Source organism: Protopterus annectens, chromosome 9.part0 (genome assembly GCF_019279795.1).
Source record: "Protopterus annectens isolate FY-2018-M chromosome 9.part0, PAN1.0, whole genome shotgun sequence".
NCBI classification, from domain to species: domain Eukaryota; kingdom Metazoa; phylum Chordata; order Ceratodontiformes; family Protopteridae; genus Protopterus; species Protopterus annectens.
The window spans coordinates 636,361,186-636,380,243 of NC_056743.1; positions in this window are offsets into that span (position 1 = coordinate 636,361,186).

Here is a 19,058-nt window from a genome sequence, read left to right on the forward strand (position 1 = left end):
ACACTTTATTATTTTATTAGGCTATTTGTTTGCACATAACATCTTAGAATATGGCAAAAAATGATATCTGCAGCCCTTTTTCATAGCCACAGGAAAAACTAAATCTTAGAGATCTGATGGTGGATTTCATAAATTCAGTTATGTGGAGCCAAAACTATGCTGCATTCATCTGCACACTATAATGGCATTGTAAACAGGACTTTTTTTGTCCTTTCAGTTTTGTGAACCATCATGTCATTGGATGGGGAGGGGGAGCAATTCATTCACTGATGTTGTGATGAAGCAGACCATGGATGGTGTAAAACAGGTGGAAATTATTTTCTTACATGAGAAATGTCCCATTGGTTAGCTACATTAAACTAGCCTGAAGAAGCTCTTGGTTCATTTTTTTTGTAAGCAACAGCAGTTACCTGACCACATTTCTCATTCCCCTGGGGCATGCTGACCTATGGATCTCCAGTTTTGAAGGGGAACTGCACATGATTAAACAACTTTGTTGTGACAGTTATCTGTACTGGAACTAGTAGCATCCTCTACAGTGTCCCCAAGTGTAACTGAGGGATACATGCTCTTCCTGACATGACAGCTATTGTGGTAATGTCCAGTTTAAGCACATCTGTTTATACCAGTTGGTAATGTGAATGTATTGACTCCTGATTTGCCTATTTAAGATTGTTATTTACTTATTCCATCTTTCCTATTTTAACCAGGAATATGAACCGGACATAAACATTAGACTATTTTCATGATCAAAGCCAAATAGTGTCATCAAATATACAGCAGTATTATACATTAACAAAAACAAATAACATAGATATGCAATAGTAAACTGGATACATATGTAGTTATTAGTTCAGCATTTCTTTTACCCTAAACCAGTATAGATTACCTAATAAATTTGAACAATAAGAAATACATATACTGAGAAATATAGCTAATAGAACAGCAACCACAGTGATGATGATGATGATGATGATGGAGATGGTGATGACGATGTTGATGGTGACAAAAATAAAGATGATGATGATGAAGATTATGATGATGATAACAATGATCCCCAATGCACTGTCTAGTCAAACAGATATTTCAAGATTTTAGAATTATATCATTCGTTATGGAATTAGTTCCTGAGTCACAACAAATGGTTAAGCCTTTATTAGCCCTGTAAGGGTATATGCATATACAATAGAGTACTTGAAGTTGTGGTTTAGCTGACAATCTTAGAACAGCTGTACTTCTATCCATATGCAAGGAGAGATTTTAGTAGTTTATGAAACACTTAAGACTGTTACTGTTTTGCACATTTTCAGCTAAGTATTGCAGAAGCTTGGAACAACTTTGTTAAATGCTTTCCCTGTGGCATCTAAGGTAAATGGCAGTCTTCACAAATATGCTCTCCTACTTTCTCAAGTTGTAAGTGATATTTCTAATAATAAGACAAAAATCAGCAGAGTCCCTCAAAGTTTCAATAAGCCAAGTGTCACACACTGAGTCCAAAAAACCAAACACTGTAAGAAACTTTCCACCAGGTATTCTCAGTGGAATAACTATACAAAAATACTCCCCAGATTTAAAAGAATATGAACCTAGTACTGCTATTAACTGTTATTAAACTTAACATTTAAAACCTAAACTTAAAAAAATAATAAAAAACAAAGCTGTCGACTTAATTTCATAAATCTCTTACACTTACTAAATCAAGTAAAAAATCCAATGCAGGATATATTGAATTCACAGTTCCTTAATTAGTAAGCACAGATGAGCAATCCATCTGACTTAATGATTGCTATATTTAAGAACACTTAATTAAATAGCAGTTGAAGTGGGAGTAGTAACATTTCTGCTGTAAATGCAGTTCAGTCCAGCTGTACTAAAAACAAACATCCAATCCTTCCCTTAAAATCAAATGATAACAAGGATCCAAGTTAACCCAAAATACCATGCCATTCAACATTCCTTGCAATCTCTGTCTCACTATGTATTTATTGCATCCTTCTAACGTTTTAAAATGTAAAAAAACAAACATCTTAATAATAAAATGCAATTATGTTCTCACCCTATGAATTTACCCAAATCTTTTAACTAAAATCGCTTCTTTAGGTCTGTGCAAACTGAAATTTCTAACAAACAGCTTATTTCTAAGTGGAGGGTAATGTCTATCATTCATTCGTCTGAAGATGATGTTATCAGGTAAGAAATTAGCCCTAGCCTCCATTGATATCCACTTAGTGTTCTTCCAATTAACACAGTGATGACAATGATTATGGCTCATATGTATGTATTTTAGAACCATATTTGCTGCAGTTTGCAGCATAACCATAGTGTATGGGGAATGGAATGCTATAATAGATCTTTGTAGCAGTACACTGATTGTGATTGCTCACGTAACTTATAAAGATAAAGTATACATTCTGCATGACACTTTCAGTTGTTAAGGACTTTAATAATTTGTGATTCTGTATGTTTTATGAAGGTCACTGTTGGGTCGAGGATAATATACAAATACTTTTGAGTGATGGCACAATATAGGAGAGTATTGTCTAGATTGTTAATTAGGAATGATGTCGTATTAGGTATATTTTTTGTATGTCTCAAATATCATAACTATTGTTTTGTCAGTCTTTTTTACATACCCGGTTCCAAACCACAGAGAAATTATTTTGTAGATTTAAGTTAAGTTGATTAAGGTTTGCCTGATGGATGAAGGTGACTAACAGCATCTGATATTTATGGGTCTATGGAAATGGCAATATGTTGCTATCCGGTCAGTTTCATGAGCTATTTACCAAGAGTCCCTTGCTGCCAGTTATAAGTTTTGAATTCAGCACATGTACCTCTCACCATTGACATGGTTTTCATGGTGGTTTAGATAGCCATGAAATGACAAGGCATGATCATCCTGTTTTAGCACGTGATGCTGTTCACTCCCTCTACAGTGAATGTGTGTGAGCATCTGGTTTGCTTATCCTCCTTGTGGTCACTGATTTGCTTCTTTAATGCCTTATTCATGGACATCTCTTTGGTTGCTGCTGGTATGTCCCTGTTGCTAGCAAATGTTTTTTTTCCTAATCATCACTTACCTCATGGGCCAGAGACGATCCATTTCATGGAGGTCCAGCCTTCTTCAAGGTATACAATGCATTCACAGAGATTTATGTTCTTCTTGGAAGTCACTTCCTTCAGCTGCACTCAAATAGCGGTGTCTTTGATAGGATGCCTGTTGATTTTGGCTCCAGATCTGATTGCTTAATATTACTGCAATGGCAGTAATGTGCCACTCAAAAGAGACAGTACACTCTACAGGTAAAATAGATTGCAGTACTAAAACAAGATCTTGAACATTCATTTTAAAGAGCAAAAAAGCAGAAAAAAACAGCAACGGTATTCTTTCTTGGATTCATTTTAAAGAACCTGAACAATGAAATTCAGTGATATATATATATATATATATATATATATATATATATATATATATATATATATATATATATATATATATATACACACATATATATATGGGTCCCCTTCACATGGTCGACTTTTCAGAAAGTTGACTTTTATATGGCCGAGACCATATGATTGACTTTCAAAAAGCCAACCATGGGGAACCGCTATCTCCAAACAGTGCGATATGGGAAAATTTCCCTCTTCTGCACTGTAGTGCAATCTTGGAGTTGGTATATTTGAGTTACGGGGGGTGTGGGTGGCAGAGCCCCCCATGAGGGGTGCAGGGGGCTTGCTCCCCTGCTAACAGTTGAAAGGTAAGTGTTTGTTGTGTGTTTTCTGTTTATTTTACATGGTTGGCTTTTCAAAAGTCAATAATATGGTCTTGGCCATATGAAAGTCGACTTTCTGAAAAGTCGACCATGTAAAGTAGATCCATATATAGATATATATATATATATATATATATATATATATATAGAGAGAGAGAGAGAGAGAGAGGGGGACATACTCAGTAGGTAAGGAGGTTACTATCCCTCTGTACATCTGTTTGGAATGCCTGTTTTCTTGAAGTGTACAGTGTTTTTGGGACCTGCCTGCATGAGAATATTGGGCTAAAGCTGAGAGTGGATACAGAAATGTACAGTGTCTATAACAAAATTAATATGATAAGACGTTTGAAAAACTTTTTGTACACTACAGAGGATGGATACAATAAGGGCATAAGAAGTTGCCAAATATCTTAAATAAGTCAACAAAAATCTGGATAACCAAATCCTTTGCAAAAAAAAGAAGTGCAAGGGGCTAAATGCATACAATTTAAGAATATATGGAGAAAAGCTTTTGAGTGATATTAGAAATTTGTTTTTCATAGGTACAGTGGTCAAACCATTAAACAACCCTGCACAGAATCTGACACATTCCAAAAATGGGATGGAATTCAAAAAGGCTATGGACATAGATAACTGTTTCTTGGAAATGAAGAGAAATTGAAGACACAAGGTGATATGAATCAGGTAAAGAAATGGACAGAAAAGTAGGTGATAGCAGTCATTGTTTGTCAATATATTCTGCAGTTAAATGTAGCTATGTGCATACGTTAAACATTAGCAGTTTTATTGTTATACCTTTAAATACAGTAAGGAATAATAAAACTAATTTTAATGGCAAATATGTGTGCTCATCAGTATTCAAATAAGAGATGTAAATTCCTTGCATGCTGCAGGTGGGATTGCTAAGAATAAGATGGAAAAAAGAAAAAAAAGATGCACTGTCCTTCATTTCATTGTGCACTGATGGCTGAATCCAACCGATACCTGTAGATTTTTAACTTGAGTTTACTAGCCTGGTAAGTTTTTTTTGTTGTTGTTGTTGTTTTCCCTATTTGTTGTTAAAACGTAATGCTGTTAGTTGAATGTTTGACACTTCTTAGGTGATATTTCAGTACTGACAGCTATGTATACTAACACATTTTAAAAGAGTGGTTTCTGTGTTCAGGTAATTTGAGAAAGCCTCCTGATCCTTTGTAATATGCTCCCCAGACTATTTGATGCTGTTTGTGGCATATCTAGTGCAATTGCTGTAAACATAATATTGCAGGGTCAGTCTTTTTCTTTCTACTATATTAAACATCATTAATATTAACTCATGCACAAATGTAATTTCATTTTACAAAAATATTTCCAACATTCCAGTTACTATATCAGACAGCAATGTAAAAAGGGGCAGCTATACCAAGTGCTATATTGGTGTGTGTGTGTGTGTGTGTGTGTGTGTGTGTGTGTGTGTGTGTGTGTGTGTGTGTGTGTGTTTGTGAGCAAAATTAATAAAAATTGTTTTAATTTTAATGATTACCTTAATTGAGGTAAATGCATCATTTTGATTACTGCTCCTAAGTTCCTGCAATCCTAGTTGCTTAAAACCCCTTTCCGCTTCATATTATATGAGTGTTCACTCATCCTTACATTTTACATAAGGGATGAGCCTCAGGCACAACCTCAAAGTCTTCTGATTGGATCACTGGGTAGATGGGGGTGGGCTAGCATGGGCAGTTACTGTAGCTTTATATTTGATCCATACAACAACACCAGCAACTGTCTATAATGTAATAGTAAAGTTGCTTTTTCTTGCATGTCTAGGTAGCTATTTAACTAAGTGCTGTACAGAAAATTTATTTTACCTTTGGCTTTAGTATTGTGTTGGTTATTAAAAGACTTTATTTTATTTCTTTCTACTGGGATGGGCACAAAGGTCCAAGAGCCTGGTTGGCTTCTTGGTTACCTGCTGTGCTACCTGGGGGAAAAATTCTTCCCCTGCCTCCACAGAGATTCAAGAGGAGCCCCAGCAAATGAACTGAAACAGACTCTCAGTGTGGGATGACAGACGACTAAGTAATTAAGATAAACAAAAAAGACAAGCCCAGTAATGAGGAAGGCTTTCTTTGTCAATGTAGAACTGCAGAAATTGTTTAAATCCTGAAGTTTTAAATGGGTGCCTTTTGGGACAGATTTTTTTTTTCTTCAAGATGTCTTTAAGTGCTCTTCAAGATGGGTTTTAATTTTTGTTTTCACTTTTCAAAGTGACCTTAAGACTTTGCTTATTTTTTTTTTCTTGTTTTTTTGTTCTTCAAGTTTAAGAGAAAGGGGAGCACCAAAACAGAGTGACACCCTTCCCTCCGTATGATCTTCCTGCATCTCTGACACCAAATGTCTTAATGTCTTTGTGTGGGGTTTACTGCTCTTTGAGGGCGCATCACTGGTTTTAGAGAATTGTGAAAGCTGGTATAACTTCTGATGGTGGTACAGAAAAGGTCATTTGCTGCTTTGAGAATTACAGGACAATATGTAACAGGTATAATGATGACATTAACTATTGTACCTATAGCACATTTTTGTCTTCTCACCCCCCCCCCAAAAAAAAAACACCTTCTCCATCACAGATCTATTGTATGAGTCTTAGCTTTAATACCGAAAAGAAACATGGTGTGGTGTAAAGATCTCTTTTATGTTAGTAATCACCCCGACCACTGAATCACCACACATGGGCAGTCTTAAATACGTGGCACTGCTAACTACTGTCAGAATATTCTGAACCTGTCAACAAAGTGCTCACAGATTTATATGAATGAAGATGATATATTTTGGTGAATATTGGCAGCATATTTATTAAGATTTGAAAGCAGTCTGAAACACACTTGTTACCTCCCTAACAAGTGATCTATTCGTATTATTTATATTATTTTCTTAACATTTTAAAACAATGAAATAACCAGAGTTTTGACTGTTCTTGTTAAGATATAAATTCACATGTACTCTGTCCCATGATTGTAGCAGAGAGGCAGTTAGACCCTCCTCTAGGAACTTATGTTCAGTCTGTAGGGACCAATCAGGAAGTAATAGTGATGACATTGCACACTTAACCCCTGACTTTGTATGGTTAGGTTTCAATGGTTAAGCATTTGTATGTCTTACAAATTCATTATGCATTATACCAGTTCTGGAACTAACATTTATTATATAAAATCCTGCACTGGAGACATCTAAGCAAAGGACGGCACAGGGCTGTCAGCCAGCCTGTAGACAAAAAGCACAGTATGAATGTACAGCATTCTATAACTATGTCAAGAATCTAAATGGCAATGCTCAGATCTGCTCTGAGCTAAAACAGAATGGCATTAAATATACTGATCCGAAGGATATTGCCAATATCCTGGCAGATCGATTCAGTGCCAACTCCACCCCCCTCTCACCCCCTAAATGGCCCATCTCAATACCGGAAGATTGCCAAATTCCAGTAATAACGGCCACACAGGTACAAAACGCACTCTCTAAAGCCAAGAATACAGCATCCATGGGACCAGATGACATCCCGGGCTGTGTACTACATGAACTACAATATGAACTGGCACCTCACCTAAGTGTCATGTTTAATCATAGCCTCACCTCAGGTTTCATGCCCACTGAGTGGCAGAGCTACAGTTATCCCAATCCACAAGGGGGATCCACCTTGGATCCAGGAAACTACCGTCCCATCAGTCTGACAAGCCTTATCTGCAAGGCCATGGAGCGTATTATCATGGAACTTATAAACAAAGACATTGGCAACCTTCAAACACTGGACCCCACCCAGTTTGGGTTTGTGAAGGGCCGATCTTGTCTCCTGAACCTGATTGACTTCTTTGAATCAGTCTCCAGAGCCATGGACAAGGGTAAGGTGGTCCACACAGCCTATCTAGACCTTGCCAAGGCCTTTGACACTATCCCCACTCTGGAATCATAGATAAACTTACTAAGTTGGGCATTAATCCCTATGTCACCCAATGGGTTGCTAAATGGCTTACTGATAGAACCCACACTGTAAAAGTAGCCGACTCCAAATCCAGCTCCAGACAAGTGACAAGTGGAGTACCTCAGGGTTCAGTCTTGGGGCCGCTCTTGTTTGGCATCTACTTCTCTGAAGTACAGGTCAACACTAAGGGACTCTGGCTAACAAAGTTTGCAGATGACTGCAAACTGGGAGCCATTATTGAATCCCCAAATGATGTGGATACTCTACAAAAGGGCCTTACAGAAACAGATGCTTGGTGCCAGAGCCATGGGCTCAAGCTCAATGCCAAGAAATGTATTGTTATCCCTTTGGGAAAAAACATGTATCCATGAATTACCATATAGGTGGCAGTACACTAAACACAGAAAGTGTGATAAGAGACTTAGGGACACAGGTGGACAGTGGTCTCACCTTCGATAACCACATCGCCACAACAGTCAGGAAATCCTTCTATGTGGCACACCTCATCACGAAGGGCTTTTCATCCAGAAAAAAGGAGGTTATTGTCCCACTGTACTCATCCCTCATTAGACCCATTATAGAATACAACACCCCATTTGGTATGTACCTCTCAAGACATCTGCAACAACTGGAAAGGCCTCAGAAATACCTCACTAAAAGAATCACAGGCCTAAAGCAGATGCCCTACTCTGACAGCCTTAAAAAACTCCAGCTATACTCTGTCGCATATCGTCTACTCAGAGGCGATCTCTGCTTAACATACAAGGCCATGTCAAACCCAGAGCTGTTGGACATGCTACACTTAAAGAAATCCCAATCCCTCAGAGCTACACGCTCCAGGGATCTAAACCTTGTCATCACAATAAACAAAACATGCTGGAGGGATAGGTTCCTGACCCAGAGACTCCCCAGACTCTGGAATAGATTGCCCATACATGTCAAGCAGAGTGCCTCTTTGGACCTCTTCAAGAGGAACCTTGACGATTGGATGGGAGAAAGGAAATTCACCCCAGGGATCACGTCAGTCACCCTGCTAGACAGGGGTCCAGGAAAGTAAATAATGTGGGAAGAAATAGCCAGGGAATTGTTATGGCTAGGCTTGTATAGGCCCTAGGGCTGATAGCCTAGTACCAACCTATGAACCTATGAACCTATATTTGAGATGCTTTGCTATTTGTTGTTGGAGCCAGTCATGTTTAATGGCTTTTTGCGGGATATTTATTGTTGCATGAAGATATCATAGCCCTTCTGTGCTTTACTACTTCTTTATACTGTTTAAACTGAACTCAGATGACTTCTGCTTAGTTCTACCAGGGGTTCAGCCAGTACTGCACCTTACCTACTTTATTTGTTCTGATTTTCATTTTTTTAAATTAGATCCATATATATATATTGGTCTATAACTACTTGTCAAACATAATAAATATCAAATGGCTAATTATCGAATGGCAATCACTGAACGTTCATTCATGGAATGTTGACTTCATTGAAAGTGTGAGATGGGGAAAGTAACTAGCTGGACAACATCAGGAAGTTTGCCCTTTTTCCCACTGAAGTACGATCTAGGAGTTGGTATATATAGTTAGGGAGTGTGGGGGGTGAAGCCCCCAAGATTAGTGGGTTTGAAGTACTCTGGTGTGTGAAATGGAGAACTACTGGCCAACTAGTTACTTTGCCCATCTCACAGGTTCTATGATTTCCATTTGATGATTAACCATTACGATGTTTAGTCTATCTGAATAGTAAACATGGACCTATATCACTGGAATATTTACTGGCATTTTATTTTATTAAGTTATATACCATGCTTTTTAAAGCATTTTTATTTTGTTCCCTAAGTTTTTTTTTTCTGCAGTACTGAAGAGGTATGCAGCCTTGAAGCATACATTGTCTTTGTGAAGGGCTTCTCTTGAGGGTACACTATGCTCCAAAGCTAATAATATAAGTCTAAAACCTATGTCTATTCCTGTGAATCCTACTAAATCAAAACTTGTTGCTTTTGATGGCAGGTAGTTACTGCATGATAAGGCCTCAGTGCTGTATATTCATACTAGATGAATGACAAAAAATGCACTTGCCCAAAGGTCAAAATATGGCAGTTTAGCATAGATGGTTAAGGATGTAATCCATTTAATTCTTTAGACATGTATATTATTCTGCAGCTTTTACCATTAATCTGTGTAATTTAAAGCAACTTATTTAACCATATATATATAAGATAATAGGAGGCTAGTAGGCTAATGGCTCTGGGGCTCTTACAAGCCTAGCCAAGAGTTTATCCCAGAAAGCAACCTCAGTCAGTACCTGTCACCCCTGTCAATGAGGGACACAGGTGGAACCCCTGGGACAAATTTGTGGTTTCCTATCCACTCATCAAGGGTGCACCTGAAGAAGGTCAGCGAGGTGCTCTGGTTGACATGTATGGGAAGTCTATTCCAGAGACGAGGCAGCCTCTGGGAGACAAACCTGTCTCTCCAGCATGTTTTGTTGATGTTGCATATTAGATTCAAGCCTTTCAAGTGGGTAATGCGTGAGGAGTTAGACTTATGGATATAGAGCATCTCTAGTAGGTCAGAGTCTGAGATTGCCTTGCAGGCAAGACACAGATCACCCCTGAGCAACCTGTACGATACCGAATAGAGTGATAGTGATTTTAGCCTGTCTGCATAGGACAGGTGTTGGAGGCCATGGATTTTCTTTGCGAGGTATTTCAGTGGCCTTTCCAGTTGGTGCAGATGTTTGGAAAGGTACATACCAAACGGGACATTATAATCAATTATTCGTCTAAAGAGAGAGGAGTATAGAGAGGTAATAACCTCCTTTTTTCTGGATCCAATCCCTTTACTTATAAGATGAACCAAGTAAAAAGCTTTGCTGACCACTGCCACTACATGATGGTCGAATGTGAGGTTATTATCAATCTAAGTGCCCAGGTCTCTCACTACAGGTTGTGTGCTTAGGGAGTTGCAGCTGATGTGGTAATCAGTAGGGGCTGTGTTTTTGCTGAATGGTATGATGATACAGTTTTTGTATTTAGCTTGAGGCCATGACTTTGGCACCAGTCATTGGTTGCTGTGAGACCCCATTTCAGTATGTTGACATCATTTAGGGAGTCAATGACAGCACCCAACTTACAGTCATCCACAAACTTGGTCAGCCACTGGCCTTTTATCTTTATCTGGACCTCTGAGAAGTAGATGCCAAACTGTAGGGGTCTCAGGAGATATCCCTGGTGAACTCCACAAGTGACACATCTGCCATTGGAGGTGGAGACACCTATTTTGACTTTGAGGGTCCTGTCAGTAAACCAATTGGTCACCCACCTGATGAGATAGGGATTTATGCCGAGTACTTGTGCTTAATGTTGTAGCCACAGTTACAACTGAATAAGAACAAATAATAGCAAAGTTGAATGATTATAGGTGTCTCCAAGACAAACACTGCCATTACTGAAGATGTGACATTAGAAAATGTTAATAAGGAGCTAGGTCTCCTTTATATGCGGAGGAAGATTCCACCTGGTAAGACCAAATGAGGCTTATGCCAGGGCTCTGCTGCGGTCATTATTTATTATGGAATGGTCATTTTCATTAATCTACTTCAACCAAATGCATCCAGATCTGAAGATATTTAATGGAGAATTGACAAATATGCTATAGAATTCACACTTAGAAAGTACATCTATTTTTGCCTCTACTTCTTGCTGACCCTACTTTGCCAGGAGATTCTATTATAATTAGATTGGTAACACTTTGCCTTACAATGAAAAATATGGATTTATGGTTGCACTCATCCTGGGACATTGGTTCTGACTTATATTTCTAGAAGTTGAAAAATCTTCATTTCTCTTGGTATAGCAATGATTGTTGTTTGTAAGGTACCACTCACATATCTTTTTAGCATATTGTTCTGCATGATAACCACAAAGTGGCACAACGTCTATGATGGGGATGAGGATTTTCTGAATAAAACATATATGACAACAATGAAAGAAATCTAAAAAAAATGGTGAATTGCTCATTATCCATTACATGGAAGAATTTTTATTCTTCAGACATGGTGGCAGATGTGCTCGGCAGTCTTCTTGTGACTGTGAAAAAATGAAATATAGTGAGGAAATAAATACAAGAATTAATGTGACTATCATGGCTTATTTCAGGAATTCCACAAGGAGTACATCGTGAAGACATGGATCTAGTATGAGATAAAATGTGCTGTAAGAGGATGCTAACTTAATTTGATGATTATGGACCATTAAAGTCTGTGACACTGATTACAATACATTTATTTATTTAGTGATATTTTTTGACTAGGAAAGTCTGATGAGGACAGGCACCCATTTTCAGTGGAGGCCTGGGGAGAAAAGCTCCACAAACACATTATGATTGCACAGTATTTTACAAGAATTTACATAATTTATGGAAATTATAGTACAATACAGTTCAATATAACAAAATGAGAAACAGACAAATAAATTGTGGAAAGTTGTAATATCAGAGAGAAAAACAGAGTAATTGACAAGCTATATATATATATATATATATATATATATATATATATATATATATATATATATATGGATTCACTTCAGAAGCTCTAATTAACAAAATCTCGAACTGCAAATAACCGAAACCAAAAGATCGAGTTTCAGAAACTCGAACTTCTGAAGCAAAACCAACAACAACAAAAAAAAAGACAAACTTCGCTTTTGCAGGAGGGCTTCGCCCCCCTGCACCCTCCACACCCCCCTACTTAAGTATACCAACTCCAAGATCGCGCTACAGTGGGGAAATGGGAAATATCCCATCTTGTGCTGTATGCGGAAGCGCAAAACGGGAGATTTCTCATTTCCTGTCAACACCGCAAAAAAAATAAAACATTACGTACACACAGAGCGTACAAGAATCCTTGCCTCTGTGTGCACGCAATGTATTAAGGTAAGTAAACTCTTATTTTTAAACACTACACATATTCGATTTACTGAAATCTCGATCATATGGTCTTGACCATATGAAATTCGAGATTTCAGTAATTCGATTATGTGAAGTGTTCCCATATATATATATATATATATATATATATATATATATATGGGTCTACTTCATTTGCTCTAACTTCCGATTTACCGACACCCATTTGCCCGAGACCAAATGACTGAAATTTCATTTGACCAACACTTCATTTGACTGACAAGTTTTATTGGCAAGTAAATGGGATATGCCCCCTTCCCCACTGTAGTGTGACCCTGGAGTTAGAATATATAGTTAGGGGGGTGTGGGAGGCACAGCCCCCCACAATGAGGGGTGTGGTGGGTGAAGCCCTCCACTTAATTTCATATTATATTGTTTAGTTTTGCTTTAATATTGCTTAGTAAAATAAAAGTAAGTGGGGGGCTTTGCCCCCCCACACCCCCCAACTATATATTCTAACTCCAGGGTCGCACTACAGTGGGGAAGGGGGCATATCCCATTTACTTGCCAATAATACTTGTTGGTCAAATGAAGTGTCGGTCAAATGAAACTTCGGTCAAATGGGGTTGGGCAAATAGGTGTCGGTCAATCGGAAGTTAGGGCAAATGAAGTAGACCCATATATATATATATATATATATATATATATATATATATATATATATATATATATGGATAGATACACACACACACACACACACACACACACACACACACACACACACACACACACACACACACACACACTTTTTTTTGTAAATACTGAAATAGGTTGTAGGTTAAGAAAGGAAAAGATCACTAGAGGGGTGTAATGTGTTAGGCTGAAAGAATTAATAAAGGAAAAAAATCACTAGTGGGGTAGTTTTAAAGGGGTGAGGTATTAAAATGATAGTTAAGGTTAGTGAGATTTATAGTAAGAACAAGGTTGTTTAAAATAACTTATAGATCAAAAAGAGTTTCCTACTGGTTTTTGATGGGTAAAGATTGGGGTAAGCTAGAGGAAGGCTATAGGACAGTAGGATATTTATCTATTTGGGTAGATGCAGGGACAGATTTTAGTATTTAGTAGGTAGTTCTTTAGGGTGAGTTTAAATTTGTTGAAGCAGCTAATGGTGTTTATACTGGTTGGAAGTGAGTTCCATGGTTTAGCAACAGTGTATGAGTAAAGGCAGTGTCTGGCTCTTTTTTTTGGTACATGTACAGTTATGAGTTGTTTATTTTCAGAACAAAGGGTTCTGGTGGGGCTATAGGTATTAACGTGTTCTTAAGGGTATGGCAGTTGTTTGGATTGTAGACAATTTTATGTGCTACGGACAGTTGAATGAGGTTAAGGTGATGTGGAAATTGCAGCCAGTTTAATTCATTTAAGTCTTGGCAGTGATGTGAGTGGTATGAGCTGCTTGTGGCAAATTTGGTGATTGTAGGGTAGCAGGACTGGAGCTTATTTTGTAGAGATGAGTGCAGGTCAGTAAAAATGGGGGCACTGCATAATAGGGAAGGGAGCAAGTAAGTGTTGGCAAAATCTTTTTTCTAGGTGCTGTCTATGGTCTGTATAGGGCTCCTAATTGCAGTGTTTTTTTAATGGCATTACCGATATGGTGTTCAAATGTAAGTTTATTGTCAATGGTAATACCTAATAGTTTAGCATGGGATGCAATTTCAGTTTCTGTGTTGGTTTGGGAGAAAATATGAAAGTGAGAGTCATGTGAGAGGGATTTTGCTGTGAAAAGTAGAAACTCTTGTTTTTTGGCATTAACGAGTAGCTGTGGTTTGGTTAACCAGGCTTCGATTGTGGTGAAGATATCTTGATCTATTTATTGGAGGTGTTGTAGGTTATTTGAGGAGGAGATGATGACAGTGTCATCTGCATATTGAATAATAGGGCTAAGAGGAAAAGCAGTGTGTAGGTTGTTTGTAAATATGTTAAAGAGCAAAAGTCCAAGTATGGACCCTTGTGGTACTCCAGTTTGGTTGGTTTGGTATTCCGATAGGGTATTTTGCCATTTTACGCATTTCTGCCTGTTGGTGAGGTAGCTATTAAACCATTTCTGGTTGGGTGGGATGCAGCCAATATTAGAAAGGATGTGTAGAAGTTTTTTGTGCGATACTGTATTGAAAGCTTTTGACATGTCTAGTAGTAGTACATAAGTAATATTACCTGAGTCGATGATCTCAGTACAGTATCCATGAAGGAGATAAGTCAGTGCTTGTACTGTTTGAGGGGTGAAAGCCATGTTGGGTGGGGGTGAATAGGTTATTGTAGGTGTGAGATTGTGAAGTAATTGTTCATATATGCAGTTTTCAAGGAGTTTGGATAGTGGGGAGAGGATAGAGATTGGATGATAGTTAGAGGGTTCATTGGAGTTACCTTCTTTGTGAAGTGGGTTGATGATGGATTTTTTTCCAGCGGTTGGGGACATAGGATTCTGTAATTGAGTGGTTGATCAGAATGTTAATGGGGTATGCTATGGCCTTGGCAGTGAGTTTTAAGTATTCTGGTGGGAGGTCATAAGAGAACAGAGAGAGAGAGAGAGAGAGAGAGAGCATGGTTTTAATTTTCTGAGGAGTCTTTGAATTTCTGTGGCTGGTATTGGTTGAAGTGAGAAGAGGCTAAATGGTGTAATATTGGTTTGGTGGAGGGGAGAATAATTTTCTATGGGGGAGAGGGTCTTTCTAAGTGAAGACTGCTTGTGTAGGGTAGAGGAGGAGGGGAAAGGAATTTGATAAGGTGAGGGTAGAGGTAGAGTCTATTATTAATTTGCGCATGTTATTTGTAAAATGTGACTTGGGCATAGTGGCTATTTGTGATGGTGTTTTTTCTGGGCATGGTGATGGGTTTTGTTTGATGTCAGGGGTAAGGAGATTAGTGATCCTTTTCCAGAATTGTTTTGGATTTTTTCCATGATTACTGAGTGTGTCTAGGAATATCTTATTAAAATAGTATAAGGCATCATCCAATGGGAGAGTTTTTAGTGGGTGCCAGTCTGAGAGTTTCAGAATGTTGATAAATTCTTGTTGATCAAAATGTTTTAGGTTTCTGGTTGCTTTATAGTTATGATATTTGGATATATGTGAAGTGGGTCTATAAGTTAAAACAGGTAAGTGGTTGCTGAGTATATTGGGCAGGGTCTTTGGATTTGAGTATTTATGTGGATCTGAAACTATGATCCAGTCGAGGGTGGCTCCTGGTGTATTGCTGTTGAGCATTCTAGTAGGGTTGGTGACAGGTTGGACAAATTTGTAGACGTTTTTGCTATTTGTTTAGGAGTCAGTTATTAAATCTTGCCAAGTGATGTTTACATCTCACATAATAATAGTTTTGTTGCAGATATTTTCTAACATCCAGGTGAGGATGTCCTCAAGGGGTTGAATATTTTGTCCTGGTGGGCTATACAAACTAACTATGCATAGCTGTTTAGATTTGTTAATTTGTAGGGTTCCTATTAGGATTTCAGCATTTGAAAATGATTTGAGCATTTTCTGAAAGGGTAATATTGTGAGACAGTCAGCATAGATTAGGGAAACTCCATTTCCTTTTTTGTTGATTCTATATTTCTGTAATATGTTACAACCTGGGGGTGTTATTTCAGTATCTTATAATTGGGGTTTTAGCCAGGTTTTGGTAACTACTAGGATGTTAGGGGTGTTTTGTATTAGCCATGCATAGAAATCTGTAATTTTGTTATAGACACTATGAATGTTTAAAGTTCCTAACAGTAGAGCTTTAGAAAATGGAGTTTGCTTGAGTGTAGTTATGCCTGAGGGTCCTGGTTTGAGGTGAATGTCACCACATAGGGATATTCTGTTTTGGTTGTTAAGGGAGTGTTTTGGAATTTTTTTTGTTATAGGTTGCCAGATAGTGGTAGATGTTTTCATTTATGGTGGTATACGGCAATATTTTAGTTTTGATAAATGAATGAGATGGTATTCAAGTAGGCTTGGTGATATATTATGGAAGCTGTTTAATGGTTTGTTACTGCATAGGGGAGAAGTTGTAGAAGTACTAGCTGTGGGAAGACGTGTATATTTTCGGGAGGTAATAAGAATTAGTAGGCTAAGGGCAAGAGTTAGAAACAGATTGAGGAGAGTGGAGTATGTAGGGTGTGCCATACTTGTAAAATGGATTTAGAAATGTTTTGGAGTATGGAAGGTACTGTTATGAGTGGAGACTGGGGAAGAGAGGGGAGAAGGCTATCAAGGAGGTGGAGGGTATAGTCAGAAGTGGATTGTGTGAATGGGTGAAAGTTGATTGGATGGGGTAGAGTTACCACTAGGTATAAATCTGGAGGGTGCAGGGGTGGGAGGGAAAGTGGGTAGGGTAGGTGAGCTGAGTGAGTGTGAAGGGCGAACAGAGCAGGCAGAGACAGCCCAACAGTTGCTAAGAAAAAAAATTATCAGTGAGACTTTGAACTGAAACTGTGGAATGGTAAGTAAGTGAGAGCTGTGACTGCTAGATTTCAGGGGTACTTTTGTTTTTACAGCAGCAGTATGTTATGCTTTGTAAGCAGCACTTTCAGCTTGGAGACACTGATTCAATTAGAGTCTTCATGGGCAAAACAGCTTGACTGAGCCTTGTTAGTACATGGAATAGCCTCAAAGAGGGGTGTTTTACTGCCACCTATTGGCAGAACATGAGCAAGGCAAGGAGTGGAAAAAAAGGAGGGACACCATCAGCTGCTATCACTGTGAGTGTGTACACCACTTAATATAGGTAGTACTATGCCAATAAATTGAAGTTGTTCACAGGTATTATTGCAGGAAAAGCATCTACATTATCTTAACAGTAGGTTTCAGTTCTTATACTGTAGGCTCTGTATGTCCTTAGCTGAGCGGGAAGTACAACAGGCAGTGAAGTGAATGGGACTAGCTGGAGGGCGGGTGGACATGCAGAGAACGAGCAGCACTTCAGAATTATCTTAACAGTAGGTTTCAATTCTTATACAGTAGGCTCTGTATGCCCTTAGTTGAACAGGAAGTACAACAGGCAGAGAGGTGAATGGGTCCAGCTGGAGGGAGGGGTGGACCTGCAGAGAGCAAGCAGCACTTCAGAGTGGGGAGCACCCAGTGCTGTGGGATCAGTTGTCTTTATAGGTGAAATAGGTGAAAGTGTTTATTCCTCAGCATTCAAAATGGGCCTCTAATGGGGATAGAGCACATCCTTGTGTATTTTTGAAATCCCAAAGATACTCCGAACTGTTCTTTTTTCTACTTTTAGATATTGGTACAAATCATTATTCAACTGTTCCTGCATAACATATCATATAATATCATGTCAATCTTGAAATAAGCTATATTCACCTCATTCTTAGATAATTCAGGATACACCCTGTCATTCAAGATCTCATACATATGCATGATATAATCCATTTTATCCATGACAGCCAGACTACCCCATTAGTCCAGCTTCATCATCCTAATGTTGAAATTTCAGAGTATCTCATATTCATTCTTTTGGTTTAAATATTCCTTATTCCATTCTCACATTTCTTTACAAAAACCTATAAAATATAATGATGTTGGTGGTTGCAACAACTTTTTCTTTTAAACATTTGATCTCTCAGTGTATCACAATTAACGTTGTCATCAAGGAAAAAACACAGAAAAATTGATCTCCCTAACAAATAACTTAAAAAACACAATCAACACCTCCTGACAGGGTCATCTTTCTAATACAATATTGAACTGTCTGTTCTTCTTGAGTTGGTGGTAGCTTAGGTGGATGTAAAAGAACCCACGATACATACTGAAAAGAGTAGGGGTTCTTTATTTAACACAACATAAACATATTATTTATATATTTACATATTTACAAAATGTACATATTCACAAGCACATATATCCTATTTTTTACTATGTATCATTTTTCTTATAACATCCCCATTGTTATTCTTCCATATTTGACCCCCAGTATTTCTTCCACAACATAATCTAAGTTTTTTGCAATATACCTGCCCAAATCCATTTCCCATTAAACAAAATTTAATTCAATCTTTCACTTCAAATAACCCATATTACATAAAATAAAAGCATATCTTCCTTTTGCACAGTCTTTCTTCCTTTTCATATTCATATTCATATCTTTATTGCTTATGTCATTAATATTCTCAAAAAATATTCATCACAGAATGTCTTCCAGAATTTTACCACTCTTTGGTATTTCAGAAAAAAATGTCTATTTTCTCTTCCTCCTCACAAAATAAACACACTTTCAACTTTCTTTTCATGTTGCATATTCACATTTACTGCTAACTTATTTATTACCAGTCACCATAGAACATCCTGACAGTATACTATCTTGGTAGACCACTTTTTTCCTTACTTGTTTTATCACATTATTATACCACATCATTCTATCTTT